Here is a 16,963-nt window from a genome sequence, read left to right as displayed (position 1 = left end):
TCTTGTACTCATGAGTGTAGAAAAAGGGGAAAGTAAGTTTGGGTAAGAGGATTAGGAAAAGAGATGTGATTTCTAAGAAATATTTGGAAGTTCTGAAAGTTACAAACTGAGTCACAACCTTGTGACACACCCTTTACTGGATGCAACGTGGAACCTAAAATGATGAAGTGATTTTTATGAATTGCTGAGGGCAATAAAAAGAAAGAGGGAAAACTCAGCCTGCATGGTTTTGTGAATGTTTTCACTCTTCTCAAGGGTCTCACATATTTATCACTTTTTAAAAGTGTCAAGATGTCCCAGGGCTGGGGAGATGGCTCTGTGTTTAAAGCCCTTGCCACGCAAGTGTGAGGGCCTGAGTTCTGATCCCCAGAAACCACAGAAAGCTGAGCCCTGTGTTCAGGGCTTCTGTCTCCAGATGGGAAGTAAAGACAAGAAAATCCCTTGAAGCTTGAGGATCAGCTAGTCTGGTACATACCAAAGAGAGGAACAGAGAGATAGATGTGCCTTAAACAAAGTGAAAGGTGAGGACACACCTGAGGCTGTCCTCTGATCTGCACATACACCAACAACACTACAGTACCAGCTACGTCAGAAGCCATGGCACTGGCCAGCATTTGGGGGAGCTATTCAGGATTAATATCTGTATTACTTACTTTTCATTGCTGTGATCAAATGCCATGACTAAAAGCAAATTATGTGAGCTTTTTGTGAGCTAAGGACCATACATTTGCTCCTTGGTCTTCCTTGTAACTGTGTGTTGGATCCTTTCGCTGTCACCATTTTATAAATAGGGAGACCAAAGCTAAGACAGGCTAGGAGCACTCTGCAGGTTCACAAGAAGAGGGAGCACCTTGATCAGGTTTGACTTCTTCCTACTTTTTACTGGATGGGTGAAAGAGGAACAGTCTTGAACCTTACGCTGTGAGTCAGACAAGGTCATGACTTCCTCTCATTTAAAAAGAAAGTCCATGGCTGGAGAGAGAGCTGAACAGAGCACGGACTGTTCTTGCAGAAGACCAGGGTTCGATTCCCAGCACCCATGTCAGATAGCTCACAACCAACCACCTGTGACTTTGGCTTCTGGAAATCTGATGCCCTCTTCTGGTCTCTCAGGGAACCTGCATTAATGTGCACAGATTCACACACACACACACACACATTCTCTCTCTCTTTCTCTCTCTCTCCCTTTCTCTCTCTCTCCACATAGTTAAAAAATAAAATAAAAATGTAAATAGGTAAACAATGGAAAACAAAAGCTGGTGTGTGAGGGTCAGAGGCAGAGCCAGGCCCTCTGGGTCCCTGCCCTGAGTGCTTTCCCAGCCCTACTGCTTCTCTGGATTCTCTTTCTAAAGATGCGATATGTGTTTACACTCGGCTTTCTAGACAGTACGTTTTCCAATTGCGAAACGAAAACTTTCTCAGCCGTAACAAAAATAGTCAGAAAGAACTAAGACTTTCATGTGGACATTCTGGTTCAAAAGCTTGTATCCTGAGAGAATGGGCCACATTTGGAAAGTACCCACAGTAAGGCAGGCTTGTAAAGGGACAGGAATCTTCAACCTGGAGTCAGATGGGCAGGCAAATGGGCCAGCCCCAGTGCCCTCAAAGTAGAAAAGACTTTCACCAACTAACTCAGGCCCCAGAAAGGAGAGATGACTAAAACTCCATCATCTCGACTGGGCTGAAGAACAGAATACTCCTATTCTGACCCACAGCCAGCATCTACATCCCTCTACTCCTCCCAGATGCTCAGCCGGATGAGAACTTGATCCTGATTCCAGAGGCCAGAATAATAAACTAATTAGGCGTTAGTTTGTAAAGGCCCATGTGTTGTGTTGAGATGAGCATGGTTCCCTGTGCTGTGTAAGATAAGGATGCTGGCTGGTGAGAACAGTTCTCCCTGCGTGCACAGCACCTTACAGTGTCAACCACAACCTCCTCGGGAACTCTCAACCTGGAAGATCCTCCAAAACAAAGGAGCTTGGAGGCTGATGGGCCTCCTAGGTTCAAATCACCAGACCCGTGAGATGCTCCTCAAACAAGGGAGAGTCTGTGGTCCAGCCAGCCTGGAAAGTATATTCTCTTTTCCTCTTTATAGTGAACCTGGAGGCTTTGGACAATTCCTCCTTGAGTTGGTTTAGCTCCCACTCTCACATCTGGAAAGACCAGCATGCATAGACGACTGTTCTTCGTAGTGTTTCTTGAGCAATTTTCTATAACATTTGAAGAACCACATTTCACTGGGTCAGCTCTTTCATGGGGGAGAAAAGTGGTCAGAGAATGCACAGGGGGCAGACAAAGAGTTTCAAAGTATAAATATAAGAAATTCGCCTCTTTTCTTTGCCACACTCCAAATTTTATTCTCCATATTAACTTATAATGTTTTCTTTGGGGCCAGTGAGATAGCTTAGCAGGTGAAGGGACTTGCTGCCAAGCCTGGTGATGATCTGAGTTCAGTTCCAGGGACCCACGTGACAGAAGGAGAGAAATGAGTTGTCATCTCATCCTACACACACACACACACACACACACACACACACACACAATCTAAAATATACCTTTAAAAAAGAAAAACCGTGTCTTTATACAAGCTGCATCTTTGCTACGCGGTGGTGGCGCACGCCTTTAATCCCAGCACTCAGGACACAGAGGCAGGCAAATCTCTGTGAGTTCGAGGCCAGCCTGGGCAACAGAGTGAGATCCAGGACAGGCACCAAAGCTACACAGAGAAACCCTGTCCCGAAAAACAAAAACAAAAAAAACAAAAACCCTGCATCTTCATCACAAGATGCAGGGTAAGGAGGAGCCATATCTCTGCTTATCCCTGGCTTCTCCTTTCTTCACAAGTGATGGGATCATGATGCAATGAACCCGGTCTCTAAAGAAAAACCAGCCAAACCCACTTCTGGAAAGTAGAGTCAATAAAAATAGGAAGTTTTTTGAGTCCAAGTGAAAACACAGGGATCAAAAGCAGTGTTCTGTTGGCTGACTCCAGAGCTCTGGGGGCTGCAGCTTCTGGACCCATGGCCCCCAGCAGACTTTTCTTCCTAAGCTCTCCGAAACTGTGAACTTCCCAGGCAACTCTGGCCCTCAAGTCAGCAGCTGGCAAGGGAAAACGGACCAGAGCAGGTGCTGACTGCTAAGGACTTGACAGGACAAGAGGTGGCTTTGTATCCATGGACCCATCCCATCCTGAGAGAGGAGAAGAAACAAAGAGCTGTTCTTTAGGGGACAGTGTTCTGCAGCAGGTCCTTTCATCCATCCACTTTCCATTTTGATTTTGTCTACCTCACAGTCATATTTGATATATTTTTAAAGAAATTATTTTTGAGACAGAGTTTCAGGCAGCCCAGGCTGGCCTTGAACTCACTGGATAGCCAAGGTCGACCTTGGACTTCTGATCCCCGCTACCTCCACACCTCCACAGTGCTCGAATTACCGGTGTACACCACCATGCCCAATTTATGAGGTGCTAGGAATAGAGTGGACCCAGGAGTCCTGCCTGCTAAGCAGGAACTCTCTGACTGAGCCCTAGCCTCAGCTCGTGATAATCTGCTTCAGAGGAAGCAGTCCACAGTGTGGGCCTGTGGAATTCCCACAGAGAAAAAAAATTCCCTATGCCATTTACAATACACATTTATGATCCCCATCCCCCCAAACACATATAAGAGCTCCTCCATGGACGAAGGTCAACAGATAAAACAATCAGAATGACTAGCTCCCAAAATCTCGAGAGGATGGCAGAGACCTAAAATGTTATAAATGTACTGGGCTTTAGTAGGACACAGTTATAAAAGAAATAAGCACTGGGGAAGAGAAAGGTATAAAAATACAATACGAAAACCAGAAATTCAGTGGCTGGTGTTGACCAACTGGTTTAGACACAGTGCGATAGGGAATTAGTGAATTGCCAAGTAGATGTGAGATAAACACATGCAGCCCAGGGATGAAGGGAAGAGTGGTGAGACATAGAAAACAATGGCTAAGAGACAATCAGGAAAGGTGGAGAAGGCCAGGCATGGTGGGACCCACCTTTAATCCCAACACTTGGGAGACAGAGGCAGGTGGATCTTTGTGAGTTTGAGGCCAGCTAGTCTAGAGAAAACCTGACCCAAAACAAACAAACAAACAAACAAACGAGATGGAGAAAGTCACACAATTTCCAAAACCAGACCACAAGAACGGCAAGGTGACAAAGGTAATAATTCACCACAATTGGCAAAAATAGGAAATAATTTACATTGAAGACAAACCATGGATATTTCCCCTCAATCATGTGATAGAAAAATCTTAGAATTAATTTTTTTTTAATTCTCATATTATCTACCAAAGAAATACAGATTTATAAGGGCTAAAGGCTGCTAACAGACCTGAAACAGAAATAAGAGAGACTTGGGATAATGCCTGCAAATTGCCTATTAAAAAGTTGCAGTTTCTAGTTGATCTCTTAGCAAGGAGCAGTCAGGCAAAAGTGGAAGAACATTTGTTCCATGTCTACCTGTTTGGAAACAGCAAGGACAGGACAAAGATTTCACCTTTGCGAAGGCTTCCCAAAAGTGGAAGTAAATGTAAGTCTGCACTGTAGTATTCTCAACAAAATCAAAGGAGAGGGCTTGAAGGGAGGTGCCTGTAGGGAGTGGAGGGGAGGAGTCCCGGGGAAGAGGTGGGAAATTGGAATGCATACGATAAAGATACATTGTTTACGGGTACAAGGTTGTCAAAGGACAGACAACCTTGTCCTATCTTTTTAAAACCAGGACTGATGATACTGACAGTGAATTGAGACATGAAACAAGACTGAGGAGATGGACTAGCTGGTCAGCTAAAGATCGTAAAGAGCTTTGTCATGTGGACTTGCAAACTCCTCAAAAACACAAGGCTGAATACTCAGGGCCCACGCAGGGGGCAAGTGAAGTGGACCTGGGGTGAGGAGAGCTGGTGGAGGCTGTGGGAAGACAGACTGATCAAAGCAGAAACCGCTGGAGTGGAAAGCAAAGAAACCTCTTGTTCAAAACTGTGAAGAGGGCACAGCTACAAGGTTCAGTGGAGACTTCAAGAGCCAGAGAAGGCTATGTAGATGCAGTTCGAAATTAGTGCTTTCAAAACGTTAGTTTTGAAAGCATTAGCAATTTTGAAAAAGTATGTGTGAAACAGCAAATGAAACACAGTGTCTTTATCTTTCCCTTTCTGTCTTAATTTATTGGGGCTGTTTGTTGAGAAATGTCGCATGTAGCCCAGGTTGGCTTCAAGCTACCCATGTAACTGAGGTTGGCCATGAATCTGGATCCTCTTGACTCCACCTCCCAAGTACTAGAAGCACATGTGTATGCTTGGCTGAATTTCTTAGATAAATACATCAATTTCCAAAATGGAATCAAGCACAGAAAAATCTAAACTGGACCTATGACTTAAATAAATCTTCCCTCTCCTTGTTTTTTTTTTTTTTTTTTTTTTTTTTTTTTTTTTTTTTTTTTATTCCTCTCTCCTTCCTTCAATGTATGTACTAAGTAATCTTTAAGGAGTTAGATAATTCCCACCATATAGAAAGTATTCTTGGAGGGGCTGGAGAGATGGCTCAGAGGTTAAGAGCACTGGCTGTTCTCCCAGAGGTCCTGAGTTCAATTCCCAGCAACCACATGGTGGCTCACAACCATCCGTAATGAGATCTGATGCCCCCTTCTGGCCTGCAAGCATGCATGTAGGTAGAACACTGTATACATAATAAATAAATAAATGTTTAAAAAAAAAAGTATTCTTGGACCAGTGAGATGGCTCAGCAGGTAAAGGTGCTTGCTGCCAAGTCTGACAACCCAAATTGGATCCCCAGGACCCCCATGGTGGGAGGCAAAACTGACAAAAGGTTCTCTGACCTCCACATGTGCACATGACCACATAAATACAAAATAAAGACATAAAATGAAATTTTAAAAAATTAAGCATTCTACAAAATAGATCTGAGAGAAATAATTCCAACCCATTTCAGGAGGCTAATGCAACCTTAGAACAAAACTAGACAAAGACAATATATAAAAATTATGATGTTGGGGGCTGGAGAGCTGGCTCAGCAGTAAAGAGTTCTGTCTCTTCTTCCAGAGGTCCCAGGTTCGGATCCCAGCACCTATGTGGCAGCTCACAACCATTTGTAACTCTGGTTCCAGGGGATTCAATGCCCTCTTTTGGTCTCTGCAGATACCATGAATGAACATGATACACATACATACATGTAGGTAAAACATTTATACATATAAAAGAAACAAAAAATAAATCTTTAAAAAATTATGATCTAAATATTTAATAAAGCATTATATATTAACTGTAGTATAATTAGGGATTAGTACCAAGAATGCAGGGCTTATTTGATGCTAACATTGTTTATCAACAGAATTGACTGCATGAACAGATAAAGGGGACTCACATGTTTATTTCAAATGTTTACATAAATCTATGTGTTTCATTGTGGTGATACTTTGTTTGTGTTCTAACAAATAAAGCTTGCCTAAAGATCAGAGGGTAGAGCTAGCCATTAGTTAACCATAGAGGTCTAGAGGCCTGTACAGACAGGACAGGAAGTGATATTGCTTGGCAGAGAGAGGCAAAAGTTAGCCACTGGGCAAGAAACTGCCCCTGCCTTGACTACTGACAATATGCTGTCCAAATTGGACAAGCAGGACACAAAAGAATGTGGCTGCTGAACTTTGCCAATACAAGGTAGGATGGCCCTTTAGAATACCTTGCTTCACAGAATAGTCTGTCAGACATTTTAGGCCTGTAGGCCAAAGAAGGATGCCCTAACATTGCAGAGAAACCTTGGGTGACTGATGATGCAGCCAGCTGTTTCTGTCATTTCTCATGTATTTTGGAAGTCACTTGCTTGCACTTCCTGCTTACTCAGGTAATATTATTTCTTTCTTGGGTTTCTGATGGAGTTGAAGACTTTATAGTAATAGTTATAGTTTTCCTTATTACCAGATACAGAAAAGAAATTCACTAAAGAGGTGTAAGGTGTATAGGGTTGAGAGACATAAAAGATAGTTTTGGTAATGCAAGTTAGAATAGAAAGTGAATTAGGTACAACCTTTTGGACTCACCAAGATAGGATAGATAATGGCATATTTTCTCTGAATTTGTCAAATGTTCATGGACTTAGACATTGTTGATGTATTTATTGCCTGTATATATTGTATATAGTTATTGTGCTTATTGTATATAGTTTCTCTTATATTAGTTATAGCCTTTTTAAATTTTAGGCAAAAAGGGGGAAATGTGATATTTTGTTTGTGCTCTAACAAATAAAGCTTACCTAAAGATCAGAGGGTGGAGCTAGGCATTAGTTAACCATAGAGGTCTGGAGGTTTGTACAGACAGACAGGAAATGATATGGCTGGGTGGAAAGAGGGATGTAAGGCAGACAGAGACAGGAGCTTGGCCCCCTTTTTGGTCTGAGGGGTCGTGGAGGTAAGAGGTGACTTTGGCTGCTCTTTTCCTTTTCTGATCTTTCAGCATTTACCCTGATATCTGACTCCAAGTTTTTATTATTAAGATCAATTAGAATTCATGCTACATTTCATTGATGCAGAAATAGTATTCTAAAATATTAAAAAAATCAGCCCTAAATAAGAATTCTCCTGAAGCTACAGTATTCCTCAGTATCTCCTGGGGATTATCACATTTAATGACAAAATATTATGAAGTTGACTATAAAATGATAACACGATTATGGCTTCTACCGACACCACACAAGAGATTTAAGCCACGAAAATGACAGCAGAAGAAATCAAATGCTGAAGGAACAGAAAATGGCAAAGTCTTCATTACCCTCAGAAAAAGAAATCCTTGACAATAACAAGAACACAATTTTAAAATCTATATGACTGATACAAAGTATAAAATTCTAGTAAAAAGCCAACTAACGATCCACTTTCACATTCATGGATGAGAAAATTCAACATTCTGAAAGTATCAGTTGTAACAAGAATGTCGCATAAAGTCAAGACAAGATATCTAATCCTGCCCATATTTTCTCTTAAAGAATTTGATAAGTTAATTAATACTGAAATTCATATAGAGGAATAAAAGGTTGATGATATTGAAAAATAGTGACAATTTTAAAAATGAAAGATAATTAGAAAGTGATAGTAACAAAAAATACGTGACATTAGTACAAGTCTGGACATTAGTCACATCATTGGATCTGATTGGTCTAGACACAGAAATGAAACACACACATATATGAACTGGAATATGACAAAGATGTCATCAAAATACATGGGGAACAGAAAGTCTGCTCTGAAATGGGGCTAGGCCAGCTGTCTTTCCAGACAGGGATGGCAGACACCTACTCTACAACACACATACATCCAAAGTCTAATGACTTGGAGCTCTAAATATGAAAAGCAAAGCAGTTAACTGTTGATGTAACCAACCACAAAGTATCTTTAGTGTCTGGTTCTAAAATAAGTATCCATATCCTATAATTATGAAGAAAAAGTTTGAACTCCCAAAGAGATTTAGTGTAGAAGACAAGAGCAGGGAGCAGACCATGTTCTAAATGCACGTGTTTTCGCAGGAGAGGAAAACCTGATGGTTCAGAGAAATGTGTGCAGAAAGGATCATCATACCAGGCATGATGAAAATTACCACTGAGATTCTCTGTCCTATCTTTCAAGTGAGTGAGCAAAAAATATGAAAATAGGATGTTAATGCACATACTTGAATATACAGAAAATGGAAAAAAAAATCATAGGTTGCTACTGGAAGCACAAATTTGAAATCACTTTGGAAAGAAGTCCGAAAACACACACAAAGTTGATGAAGTAGGTACTGTGGGGCCAACAAACCTAGACACACACCCAAGAGGAACATTGCAAGCATGTACAGGGGACCTGTTCGCAGACATCCACTACAGGAACTTGGACTGTAGTGGTCCACAGCTCTGAGTACACCAGTTCATGAGGACATGAGGAATTAATACGCTTATATCCCGATATGTTAATCCAAAAAGCGGTCTTTGAGGGTAAATCTGAAGTGGTAGAAGATACGAAGACTACAAAGCCATGTATGAATCTGCCGAAACAGTAATACATGGTTACATTAAGAGTCAGAAGCACAAATTCAAAAGCATCTCCAGGAATGTTCACTTTAGCATAGTGGGAAGAAAGCAGAGATTCTAATCCTGGCTCTGTGGTTTACATGCTTGGACAAGTCACTTACTCACACTAAGCCTTAATTTCCTTATCTGTAGCAAGAGAGCAATCCCCTCACCTCAGGAGACTTTGTAAAGGAGAGCATCTGGTTGTGAAAGTTGTGTTGGATAAGTGATGACCCATTCATGCCACCTTTTCTTGTCTTTATCATACTTGTCAGAGGAGGGCCTGCTGCCCTCTGCATCTCAAGCCTCTGTGGAACTCCAGGGGTTTAGCTCTTCCACAGGATCTGAGTTCAAACCTTAGGCTTTCTTAAGATACAAAACACCCAAGTGCAGAAGCATGAAGGGCTTCTCCTCACATACAGATCATAAATAATTAACAACACGGCAAGAAGTTGGTAGGATTGAGAGTTTTTACTGACGTTCTGCTGTTGGGGACAAAGGATGGCATCAGACAACAGAGAGCACATCAGACTGAGAAGACCCTGACAGCCCTGACGAACTACCTGTCTGGGTTAGCTGTGTGCTGCTTGAACAAAGTATCTAGACGAAACAACATGTAAGAAGGAAAGATTGGCTGGACGTGGTGATACATGCCTATGATCCCAACATGTGAGAGCTGGAAGCAGAAAGATCAGTTCAAGGCCAACCAACTCACCTACACGGTAAGATAGTGGGCAGCCTGGACTATGTGAAACCTTGTCTCAAAAACAAAACAAGAAAGAGAGTAGAGGGAGAGAAAGATGAAGACGAAGAAAGATTTATTTTTGGCTCATAGCTTGAGAGGTTTAAGTTGATGGTTTGGACACTTGCCTTAGGGTTTTTGGTGTGGGATATACCCTGTCAGGGAGTCACATGGTGAAGGAAGCAAAATGAGAAAGGGAGAGACCAGTCCTCAGTGACTTAACTTCCTCAGCGAGCCCATGCTTCTCAATAGTATCCCAGGCTGTGGACCATGCCATTAACACACAGGCTTTTGGCAGATGTAGGATCTAAACCGTAGCACCGTCTTTGGCCACAAGGAGCCAGGGCACTGCTGACTGCAGACACTTCTAACTCACCACCACAGGCCAACTGGAAGTTCTGGCTTCCTGTGACCCTCCATCTTCATCATTTAAGGCTTCAAGTTGGAGGTGGTTTTGCAAAGCAATGAGCTAGAAGAGTATTTGGGGGAGGAAAGAGAAAGGCTATGACTGAACCATAAAGAGAGGAGTTGAGTAAGGGGTCTCTTGAGACCCAGTTCTCAGAAGGTCCTTTGTCATGAGACAAAAGAGATATCTCATACCAGGAGTGATGGTGCACACTTTTAATCTCAACACTCAAGAGGCAGGGGCAGGCAGAACTCTGTGAGTTCGAGCCCAGCCTGGTCTACATAGCAAGTTTCAGGCCAACTAGAACTATATAATGAGACCCTGTCCTAGGGGTAGGGTTGGGGGGGGGAGGTGCAGAGTGGGAAGAGGTCTCCAAGGGAATCCAGAAAACAGACAACCTAAAAGAGAGTTATGCACCGCATGGTCAGTAGGGTCGGTAGGCTGAACCACCTCAGGACCCAAGTGTTGCTTTGAGTATGTTTGTAGGAAACAAAGATTCTCAAACTGCTAGTAGACCTTCTAGTAGATGTCCCAACCACAATCATATCTGCTCTGAGTTGTCATCATTTGACATCTCTAATGTCTAATAATGTCTTGTAAGCTATAAAAATTAACCTGGTTTTCAGGGGGAAGGGGTTAACTCTTGTCAAATGATGGTGTTTTAGGAATGGCTGCAGTCAGCATGTCAAGACCAGCTCTTGTAGTCAAAGGCCAGCACTGATCTGGTCACTTTTCTTTCTCTGTATTCCAGGAAAGGTAGAAACAAGGAAGAGTCCAGATGAGAACACTCTGTGTTCACGGGAGGCAAAGCAGACGTGAAGCCCGGGTGCCTAAGGCAGGCCTGCTGGCTCTGGGCTGATTCAAAGGACACAGAATTGCATCAGCCTGGACACCAGCTCCTCTTTCAACAAGAAGGGTCAGTGACATGTGCCTACCCACCCTTATCTTAGTACTCAGTGTTTCTGAATAATGTAGTAGACCAAAATTGCCGTGGATTAAGCCCTATGAAGTGGGTGTTCCCTTTAATCAGGAGGCTAGGTTTTTTTCACAACTTAACTGTTTGAAATGCCGACCACATGTTCTCATTTGAAAAATCTCCCTGGTAGGAAACGTACTTGCAGACTGAAACACATGCACTTTATGGTAACAACATTTCCGACTGGTATGTCTGACCTAGATTCTGCCTAGATCGGAACTAGGAATCTGGTGACACCCACAGAGAGGTGCCAGTCATGGAGGAGGGCAATAACAAGGAATACAGGACCCTGTGCTCTTCAGGGTCTGTGATATCTGTGGTCTACCGTGTCTGCTTCCTCCCTTCCTCACACTGCCCACATCCCTACCCCTCAGGGTTCTGTGTTCCAGGACAATTTCTTTTGATTTCTTTCCAGGGCACAGATCAAGGGCACTGTGTTTATTTAAAGCAGTTAATTATTTGTTCTTTTTTTGTTTGTTTTTTTACTCTTGAGATGCCAAATAATAGTTCTCTAGTACAGAAGAAGCTTTGGTAGTAAGAAGAATTGAGGATCTTCCTCATCGCCCATAGCTCTCACCTCAGAAGGATGCTCTTCCTGAGTAGGAAGCTTGCTGGGATATTCCCCTCAGCGTCAAGGTTAAGAGGAGTTTTGTATCAAAGAATCCTAAAAAGTATGGAAAGTATGCAAACACACAGAACAAAGAAAGGTCAACATATTTCTATATTACAACATCATGACAGGTCCTGAGCAGTTCAGTAGAGGAAGAGATTTTGATTCTGTGTGTACTTATGGGGTCCCATTTGAGTTAGTATAGAGCTTTGTGGAAGATACAGAGGAAAGCCATCTTGAGATTCCCAGGAGGAGACAGATGGGGGTGGGGACTCCCAGGCAGAAAAAGGGGAAAGGGAGCCCCCCAAAAATTGCTATGACCATTTCTGATGCCAGGGACTTTCCGTGACACGTACATTGACTTCTCACCTCTGTGATGTGTTAGCTCCTTTCAAGGGGTCTGGGACTCAAGGAGACCAAACTCATCATGGAAGACCATAAAAGAGCTAAGAAGTGCAGCTTCCTGGGAATCTCAGGACTAATGCAACCTCTGCAGTTGGCTGTTCCCAGGCAGCAAGTCCAGGTGTGAGTGTTTCCAGTCTTTGGCTCCCTCATATCTGCATTTCATGTATGTCCACCCATATAAACAGTCTTTTTTTTTTTTTTTTTACACAGGAGAGGCGAAGACACTGGGTCCTGGGTGCCATGCCTCATCAGCCTGGCTATCCATTCACCATTCAATTCTTATGGCCACCAGCGCATGGCTTCCAGCTACAGAAATGCTGAAGTGGGTTTGTGGGGAGGTAGGGCCAGGGGGCCTGATCTACCATACACTCTCCCCAAAGGAACTGTAAGAAGTGAAATGGCAGGCATAAGATCTGGAATTAGAAAGAAATCCACTTTGTACCTTCTGGGTGTGGGCCTTTATTTCTTTGAGGTCTCTCCCTTCTCTTCCCCCCAACTGTTTACGAACGATAATAGAGAAGCTAACTGTTAGTTGCAGCTTGTTACTACTGATACAACTATTAACTCACAGCAGCAATAAATGTGGCTATCTTGGTGATTAAACAACTACAGAGCCTGATACATGTTGGGAACTTGCCACACTCTCCCTGTCAAAATGACAAACCTTCCCTCCACACGAAGGCAGATACATTGCCAACCTTTCTCTAATGCCAGTGAGGATAAAAGGCCAATGGCTAAAAGGTCGCAGTGTCTAACAGGCCAAATTCCAGCTCATTCTTCAGCTTATGACTTCGTTATTTTTGTTTTGAGCCACAGTTTACAAGAAATTTTTTTAATGGACCTTTTCTTTCTCAAAGGCTACCAATGTGCCTCCTTGGCCAGCTCTGCCATGGCATGAATGAGTTTGAGGGGACTCTGACAGAAGCAGATTTGAAGATGATGTCAGACTCCTGGGATCTAAGGAGCCAGGAGTGGTCCTCACCAGCCTCCACCATCTTTCCAATGTTCTCCTCTCAGGCCTTGTCAAGAGGGAAATCTTTACTAGAAAAAGCCAGGCAAGATTTGCATTCACCAGTAGACCAGGATTGATGTAATGGGATGAACTTGTGCAGAAGTGTGTGTTTCAAATAACAAGGACCCCGTCCAGGTTTGATAGAGAAATGAGCGGAGATGAATTTCAGTGAAATGTCTCCTGACAATGCCAGCCACTACAGACAGAAGCCACTATGGACAGAAGCCACTACAGACAGAAGCTGAGGAAGCAGCAGCAACCCACAGATCTGCCTTCCATGCATAACAGAGTGGAGGGCTCTCTGAACTTGGAGGGAAGGGTGGCTGAGCTTGGAGCGAGGGGTGCCTGACTTTAGCAGGCCAGTGAAGGGAGTAGCATGTGAGCCTGTAATTCTGGAAGCTGATCCACTGCATGACCCTACCTTGGTGCTGCTATGTGCTGGGAGTTTTAGTAACTTGAGAGCAGTATTAGATCCAATGTGGATGAGGCTGATCCCCACTCCAGGAGCGGCATCTGTCCTCCAGCCGTATGAGGATTTGTTGTTTAAAAAAATCACACTTCTGCTGGGCGGTGGTGGCGCACGCCTTTAATCCCAGCACTTGGGAGGCAGAGCCAGGTGGATCTCTGTGAGTTCGAGGCCAGCCTGGGCTACCAAGTGAGTCCCAGGAAAGGCGCAAAGCTACACAGAGAAACCCTGTCTCAAAAAACAAAACAAAACAAAACAAAAAAAAAAAACAAAAATCACACTTCTTATTTGCACCTCTCCTTCAGGCTTCAGCAAAACAGAACATGACAATCAAAGTTTTAGATTATACCAAGCTCTCCTTTAGCAAATAACTATATGGAGTAAATAGGAATTAGTCATCCATGACAGAATGAACTTTAGTCAGAAGACATAAAGTTCGGTTTTCTCCCATGCAACATTCAGATAGTCTATGTCTAGCTTCTGCCTGGAATAATTGGTCTGTGCGGGTGAAACTGCTCTCACACCATAGAAGTCAACACAGAACAACACGGTGACCACCAAAGGCGTGGGATTACTCCCCATCAGCCACCAAGCGGTCCAGTCTGCAGGAGACATCAAGGAGATGCCCTCCAACTTAGACTGATACGGTCCACCTGGAGACCGCATGGGATCCTACAGGGTGAGGCCTTGGGCCTCAAGAGTGACCGGCCCCACTTCACATACCACTGGTAAACTTCAGGGTGCTTGAACTATGTTTCTGATTGATCGATTCTAATTTGAGGTTCCCACAAGCCCTTCCTTGGGGTACCACTAGTTGGCTTGTGCATCTCCCAGAACTCAGAGAAACCCTGAATTTACAGATTATAAAGGATTCTGTGAGGGGTGCCGAGGAAGAGAAGAATGAAGGGTAAGAGGAGGGGTGTATATTCCACACCTACCCTCTAGGAACCTCCTTCAGTTATTGTCTGGATTGCTCAGTTCAATGACCTCTTCGGCGTTTTTGGAGACTTCACAACATAGACCAGACTAAAGCTTGAAGGGGCCAAGTGAGGAAGAGGTGAAAGCGTTGTCTAAGGCTACACAACCAGGGTGTGGCTGGGAGGCTTTGCTCAGAGGGAGAGTGGATGCCTATCATGTACAAGACTTCCGGGTTCATTGCAGGCACCTAAAAAACAAGCTAATAGAAGTCACTGCGTGTAGAGCCAGCCAGGATCGTCTGTCCAGATTCTTCTCTGCCCCTCTCTGTAGTGACATTCCTTCCTCCAGGGGATGATGCTGACTCCTTCTGAAATGGGAGTCTTATAGCCTATAATCACATGGGGTAGTTCCAGGGAATTATTTTATGGCCAGCTTGGAAGGCGCAGGGGTGGAGGTTGAGAATTTCTGGCCTTGGGGACAGCAAGCCCTACTAATTCAGGGCTGGCATCGGGGATGAAAGCAGGAGGATATCGGGATAGGAGAGGATGGTACATGGCTGCATGATCTCAATGGTGAGTGGCTGGATGCAACTTCATCTCCTCGATGTGTAATGGAATTATGAAACCAATTCTTAAGAAACAAGGAAGGGCTTTAAACTTCTTCAGCTGCAAAAAGGAAGTTGAGCTCACTTCTTTGTTTTCCACCTTAAGACTTGATATAGGCCTTGCTTCATTTTTCTGCATAAGTCACCGGAGGCTGAAATCAGCCTGTGGTGACAATGGTTTTTTAGAGTCAGACTGTCAGATATCATGACCCAAGATGGATGTGGGGGCACACACCTTTAACCCCAGCACTCTGGAAGCAGAGGTAGGCAGATTTTTATGAGTTTGAAGCCAGCTTGGTCTATATAGTGAGTTTTAGGCCAGCTAGAGCTACATAATGAGACCTTTTCTAAAAAAAAAAAAAAAAAAAAATCTAAGCATCTCTATATCTGGTGGAGGGCAATTTTCCACGAAGCTCTGGCTGGAATGAGAAGACTCAGGGCCTTTTTTCTTTTCTGTTTTTTTCCTCTAACTGCCCTGACCTAAGTTCTGAGCTTGGCTTTGGTGAGAATAAGTAGGAGCTTCCCTCCAGGGAAAGGTAAGAAGTCAAAACCGGTCTTTTTAACTCTCCCTGTCTTGACATTCTATCCCTATCCTCAACAATCCAAAGCCAAGAACTTTCTAATGTGTAAAACTTGCTGGCAATTTTCTAGAATCTTGAAAAAATGAAATTGTGCCTGAATTAGGGTTTTTGTGCTTAAAGAAAAATTAAAACAAAATAAATAGTTGTCCCATGACAATAATTTTCTCTTTACAAAGGGTGGGAGTCCAGCTAGCAATTTAGTGTCTGATGACTTCTGTGATACAGTAAGAGCCTGGGGCCAGGGCTCACACCACGTTAGTAACTACACAACCCTCTCTCTCTCATAGCTGAATAAATCTTTGCAGATATTCTTAGACCCAGTCCTTGTTTATATCTACAAAGTTCTTGTAACTGTCTACTTAAAGATCTTCAGAGATTTGCTGAGGCCAAGTTAGATCAAAGGGGGGAAATGATACGAAATCCACACAGGACGACATATACATCGCCCCACCCCACATGGTAAGATGGGTCAGTGGATGAAAGCACTGAGTCTGATGACCTGACTGCCATCCCTTGAGCCCACATGGTGGAAGGAGCGCCAACCCCAGCAGGCTGTTTACACACACACACACACACACACACACACACACACACACACACACACAGAGTGAGAAAGAGAGAGAGAAGAGAGAGAGGGGAGAGAGAGAGGGAGGGAGAGAGAGAGAGAGAGAGAGAGAGAGAGACTAAATAAATAAATAGATGTGTAGTGTTTTTTTGTTTTGTTTTGTTTTTTTCCAGAGCCGAGGACCGAACCCAGGGCCTTGCCCTTGCGTTCCACCACTAAGCTAAGTCCCCAACCTTGTTTTTGAAGTTAAATGATCTGACAACACTGCCCTTGCCAGGTACCTTTCTTGGTAACCAATAAATATGCTGTTCATATTTATTGACCATTAATGCTTATTCCAGGTGACTCTGTCACCTGATGGGGAGCAAGCAGAGCACACAGACCAGTTCCTCCTCTAGAAGAAATTTCTAGCAACTCACTCTTTCATCACACAGCCGTTTCAGACACTGAAATGAAGAGAGTACTCCGCTCTCCCCCACCCCCACTCCCATCCACCGCCTGGGGGAAGCGTTAAGAGCAAGCAAAATTCTCAAGGTATGGTCACCAAACAGCCAAACCACCAAGACAGTAACTTGCAGCTTCCTGGAAGT

The 16,963-nt window shown here is 43.5% G+C and overlaps 1 protein-coding gene across 5 annotated transcripts in view; it reads right to left on the bottom strand.

Annotated features, from left to right (window-relative positions):
- Window positions 1-16,963, bottom strand: part of Aqp9 (aquaporin 9) — a 52,301-nt gene that overhangs the window by 31,010 nt on the left and 4,328 nt on the right. The window lies entirely within an intron of this gene.

Source organism: Peromyscus leucopus, chromosome 7 (genome assembly GCF_004664715.2).
Source record: "Peromyscus leucopus breed LL Stock chromosome 7, UCI_PerLeu_2.1, whole genome shotgun sequence".
In the NCBI taxonomy this organism is placed as follows: Eukaryota; Metazoa; Chordata; class Mammalia; order Rodentia; family Cricetidae; genus Peromyscus; species Peromyscus leucopus.
Note: the sequence above shows the minus strand (reverse complement) of the source record. Positions and strands in the feature narration are given on the sequence as shown.